Source organism: Nicotiana tabacum, chromosome 8 (assembly GCF_000715075.1).
Source record: "Nicotiana tabacum cultivar K326 chromosome 8, ASM71507v2, whole genome shotgun sequence".
In the NCBI taxonomy this organism is placed as follows: Eukaryota; Viridiplantae; Streptophyta; class Magnoliopsida; order Solanales; family Solanaceae; genus Nicotiana; species Nicotiana tabacum.
The window spans coordinates 207582439-207588079 of record NC_134087.1 but is presented as its reverse complement, the minus strand read 5'-3'; the positions used below and the strand labels follow the sequence as shown (position 1 = coordinate 207588079).

Below are 5641 nucleotides of genomic sequence, written 5' to 3'. Positions count from 1 at the left end.
CCTATTCAAAGGAAGGTTTGACTCTATTATTATTGGTCTGCGAAAACAAAGTCCCGGTAAGGAATTCTGTTGACCGGGGAGAAGGTGTAAGGCATTCCCTGAGTCCCGTGGTTCTAGCACGGTCGCTTTATTGACTACATTTGGCTTGAATTAAACTTGGATAAACTGTGGTTTATTGGATTTTTACGCTTTTCTTATGTCCGTTTTTATTTATTTTAAAAAAAAATAAAGAAAAGATTTGAATAATAATCTACAACTTAACTAATGAGAGAAAATTATTGCTATGAATACTAATTTAAAAGATGAGAGTAATGAGAGAAAATTATCAATTGACATTGCTTAAAACTAGTAAGATGTGAGCTTGTCTTGACATTGAATGATGCAGTCCACTATTGGGTTGATGGAGTCAAATGAGCTCATGTCCAAGACAAAATCCCAAAGCCCATATGCTTTTGGACTTTAAATCTGCAGATATAGCCTTTTAAAGCTATGTTACAGATTTGGTCATATCTTGCTATTTGCAATCCGTAGCCAACTATTTACAAAAATAAGTTTACAGATTGTCTTTCTAATCTACAACTTAACTACCTTACTAAATAAGTATTTTTTTAATAGATAAAAAAAGATTATTGGGGCTCTAATAATAATAATAATAATAATAATAATAATAATAATAATAATAATAATAATAATAATAATAATAATAATAATAATAATAATAATAATAACAATAATAATAATAATAATAAAAACTTAGCTTGGTGATAACAAAGGGACAAACATGGCTACAAGGGTTCAAATTTCAATATATATGCTCCTTTCAGACAACCAAATGCCAGTGAAATTATATCTAATGCTTTGCAAAAATAAAAATAATTAAAGATGCTTAACACAATTTAATTAACTAACATATCGTTATAACATTATCAAACATTCAAGAGCATATAAAAATGAATTACAATAGAAGGATAAAGCTACTAATATTTTCCAGCTTCATTATCTTTCATTCCAACTCGATTTTATGAGTTTACATGGTCCGAAAATTACCTGGACAACAGAAAAAAGAACAAATACAGCAGAGTCAGCTCTTTCCAAGATCAACAGCAAAACAATTAAACGGGCAGCAACAACAGCAAAAGACAGCGACAACCGGCAGATTCAAACCCAAGAAAATAAACTAGAAATACCCCAGCAAAACAGTACAATTATGTAACTCCAGAAAAATCTTTCAAGACTACTCTATTTTCCTTAAACAAGTTTTTCACTTAAGAATCAACTCACAAAAGCTGCTAAGGGATATTATAGCTACTGATTTTTTCTTTCTTTGTGTGTATCTAGATCTCTCTCAGTAAGATGGAGTGTCCGCCTTTTATATCAAAACAATCATCTATTTCAAAAAAATTAAAAATCACTCTTTTTATAGATTTTTCTACAAAATCTGCTCTTAAATTTAAAATGCCAGACTTTCTGGTTCAAATCTTGTCAAGTATTTCAAACAAAATCTGTTCTCCACTATTCAAAGACAGACTTTTATTCAAGCAGTGTCCAAAGGTCTATATTTTCTTACCAAACAACTTGACTTTTGAGTGTTGTACTCAAAGAGTCTTGAAGTAGTAAATAAACAATCAAACAAGTACCATATATTCTTAAGTATTTTTCACTACCTCACTTTTATCAACACAAAACTATTTTACTACTTCAACAAGTGCAAAAACAGAACATTTGACATTTCAAACTTCAAAAACTAATGCTAAAATAATTAAGACAAAAATAAGATCTGAAAAAATAAAAATAAAATAAAAAATCAGCCACGAAATATAATAGGATTTTTACCATTTTATAATTCAAGTGGCCGAAAAAATGGTGGTATGCCAAAAGAGGGTGTTCGTGGAGGTCGCCGGAATTTGGCCGAATTTTGGTCGCCGGATTTTCAGGTTGAAATTGGCATCAATAGCTAGGTCTTGAGGAGCTTTATCCATTGATGTAGGTATTGTGGGGTGGTAGTGGTTGGAGCTTCAATAATTTGGGCAAAAAAGTGGCGGAAAAGTTTCCTAGATCTAAGATTCAAGGAGTTTGAGGGATTTTTGAAGGATTTGGTTTGGAGATATGGAAAGAGAAAGTTGTGGAGATTACATAGTGTGAATTTAGAGGTATTTGGAGGTGGTCCGCCGGCGGCGGCAATTTTCGGCCGGCGGCGGTGGGGAGGCGGCAACGGCTTGGGAGGAGAGAGAAGAGAGAGTGATGAGAGGGAAAGAAGAGAGAGGAAATAATGGGGAAATGGGGCAAATTTTTGGGGATTTTAGGCTTTAAATACCTAGGATGAAGATCAAACTAGGACCGTTGGATTAAATCAAGATGGGTGGATGAGATTGAATCTTGTCACTTAACCAAAACGACGTAGTTTCAAGACAAAACTATGTCGTTTTAAGCTCTTCTTGGCAGCCTCCTTTTGGACCGGGTTTGGGCTCTTTGGGCTCAAATTTTGGGCCAATTTTGGCACAATTTTAATTAAATTACACTAGCTCAAACCCCACCCCATTTATCAAACCATTACTCAACTCTTAAAACCTATACATACACAAATAAGAACAAACACACACACACACATACATGTTATATATATATATATATATATATATATATATATATATATATATATATATATATACAAGGCGAAAATTAGGCATTTACAGTTGCCCCTCTTTGCTTGAGAACATGAAGAGTTTTCGTACAAAGACAAATAAATGTCATGGATAATTTTTGCTCACATGTCACTCCAATGGAAGCAATTTTTTTTTTTGAAAAAAAAAGGTGACCGAACCTTGCTTCCGAGGCTGCCTACATATCCTTGGCTATAAAGAAATCAGGTCAGTGTAGTTCTGTAAAAATTTGGTAGTTGGGACTATCGGACACTAGAGTTAAGACTGTTGCTGTTGTTGTTGTCGCTGTTGCTATTGTTCTTACATCAAAAAAGAAAAACAGAAGAGTACTATATATGTCTGCAAACTAAGAGTACAAAATTCCTATCTATGCGTCTTTTGGAGTCAAATCTTGATTCTTGACCTGCTCACTTGCGTTGACCTTAGATTGGATTTTGATACTCTTTGAAGAAACGATTATGACTCAATTTTAGTTGCTTGCTTTCCTGATCTGAAATTGAGAAGATGAATCTTGAGAAGCTGGGTTACTGACACATTGTCAAAGTTAACTTCAACTATCCTATGATCGAAAAACATCTTCCTTCTGATGAGAAACTGAAACTGTAAGCTTTAATCTTCACTTGTGCTATACGGCCGAGCCTGCAAAACCATCAAAAACGAACAAAAAAAAAATTCTGCCCTAGTCTGGCCCTAGAAAAATTTTGTGAGTTATTAGAGAAATCTGTAAATTTTCTAATTTATTGAAAAGGCGGACAGAAATAGTAGTATAAACTAGCTAAAATAGATAAAATTTGGTAACGAATGATTGTGTAACCAGGGATTGGTATCCCGTACTACTGAAAGGAAATGTAATCAGGGGCTGGTACCTTCTCTTACTAGAAGGAAATAGAATCGAGTGTTAGCACCATGTATTATTGATAAAGTGTTGAATCCTTTTAGGTGAAAAAAGGTTCGATCTGAGTTAAACTGTATTAAACAACCTAAGCGAAGATTACTTCTACCCGGAACTACGAACAGGATCCCCCTAGGCGAAACGGTTCTACTTGGGTTAAGCCACGTAAACACCCTGAGCGAAAAGTACTTCTACCCGGAAACTAGGAGCTGGATCCCCTAGGCGAAACGGTTCTACCTGAGTTATGCTAAGTAAAACACCCTGAGCGAAGAGTACTTCTACCGAAAACTATGACCTGGATCCCCCTAGGCGAAACGGTTCTACTTGGGTTAAGCTACGTAAAAACAACCTGAGCGAAGAGTACTTCTACCCAGAACTATGAGATAGATCCCCCTAGGCGAAAATGTTCTACCTGGGTTAAGCTAATGTAAAAAAATCTGAGCGAAGAGTACATCTACCCGGAACTATGAGTTTGATCCCCCTAGACGAAACGGTTCTATCTGGGTTAAGCTACGTAAAAATAACCTGAGCGAAGAGTACTTCTACCCAGAACTATGAGCTAGATCCCCTAGGAGAAAAAGGTTCTACCTGGGTTAAGCTACGTAAAAAGAACCTGAGCGAAGAGTACTTCTACCCGGAAACTAGGAGCTGGATCTCCCTAGGCGAAACGGTTCTACTTGGGTTAAGCTACGTAAAACAACCTGAGTGAAGAGTACTTCTACCCGGAAATATGAGTTGGATCCCTCTAGGCGAAAAGGTTCTACCTGGGTTAAGCTACATAAAAATAACCTGAGCGAAGAGTACTTCTACCCAGAACTATGAGCTGGATCCCCCTAGGCGAAAAGTTTCTACTTGGGTTAAGCTAATGTAAAACAACCTGAGCGAAGAGTACTTCTACCCGAAAATATGAGCTGGATCACCCTAGGCAAAAAGGTTCTACCTGGGTTAAGCTACGTAAAACAACCTGAGTGAAGAGTACTTCTACCCGGAAATATGAGCTGGATCCCCTTAGGCCAAGAGGTTCTACCTGGGTTAAGCTACGTAAAAACAACCTGAGCGAAGAGTACTTCTACCCAGAACTATGAGTTGGATCCCCCTAGACGAAAAAGGTTCTACCTGGGTTAAGCTAATATAAAACAACTTGAGCGAAGAGTACTTCTACCCGGAACTATGAGCTGGATCCCCCTAGGCGAAAAGGTTCTACCTGGGTTAAGTTACGTAAAACATCCTGAGCGAAGAGTACTTCTACCTGGAACTATGAGCTGGATCCCCCTAGGAGAAATGGTTCTACCTGAGGTTAAGCTAATGTAAAATAACCTGAGCGAAGAGTACTTCTACCCGAAAATATGAGATGGATCCCCCTAGGCGAAAAGGTTCTACCTGGGTTAAGCTGCGTAAAAATAACATGAGCGAAGAGTACTTTTACCCGGAAACTAGGAGCTGGATCTCCCTAGGCGAAACGGTTCTACCTGGGTTAAGCTACGTAAAACAACCTAAGTGAAGAGTACTTCTACCCGGAAATATGAGTTGGAACCCCCTAGGCGAAAAGGTTCTACCTGGGTTAAGCTACGTAAAAATAACCTGAGCGAAGAGTACTTCTACCCAGAACTATGAGCTGGATCCCCCTAGGAGAAAAAGGTTCTACCTGGGTTAAGCTACGTAAAAAGAACCTGAGCGAAGAGTACTTTTACCCGGAAACTAGGAGCTGGATCTCCCTAGGCGAAACGGTTCTACTTGGGTTAAGCTACGTAAAACAACCCGAGTGAAGAGTACTTCTACCCGGAAATATGAGTTGGATCCCTCTAGGCGAAAAGGTTCTACCTGGGTTAAGCTACATAAAAATAACCTGAGCGAAGAGTACTTCTACCCAGAACTATGAGCTGGATCCCCCTAGGCGAAAAGTTTCTACTTGGGTTAAGCTAATGTAAAACAACCTGAGCGAAGAGTACTTCTACCCGAAAATATGAGCTGGATCACCCTAGGCGAAAAGGTTCTACCTGGGTTAAGCTACGTAAAACAACCTGAGTGAAGAGTACTTCTACCCGGAAATATGAGTTGGATCCCTCTAGGCGAAAAGGTTCTACCTGGA

At 37.7% G+C, this 5641-nt stretch overlaps 1 long non-coding RNA gene across 1 annotated transcript; it reads right to left on the bottom strand.

Moving 5' to 3' along the window:
* Nucleotides 1-867: 867 nt before the first annotated feature.
* LOC142162614 (uncharacterized) lies at nt 868-2261 on the bottom strand. Its single transcript, XR_012693839.1, has 2 exons — nt 1834-2261; nt 868-1047 (listed from the first exon to the last, which is right to left on the bottom strand). It is a non-coding gene; the product is annotated as an uncharacterized LOC142162614 (long non-coding RNA).
* Between the last annotated feature and the right edge of the window lie 3380 nt (nt 2262-5641).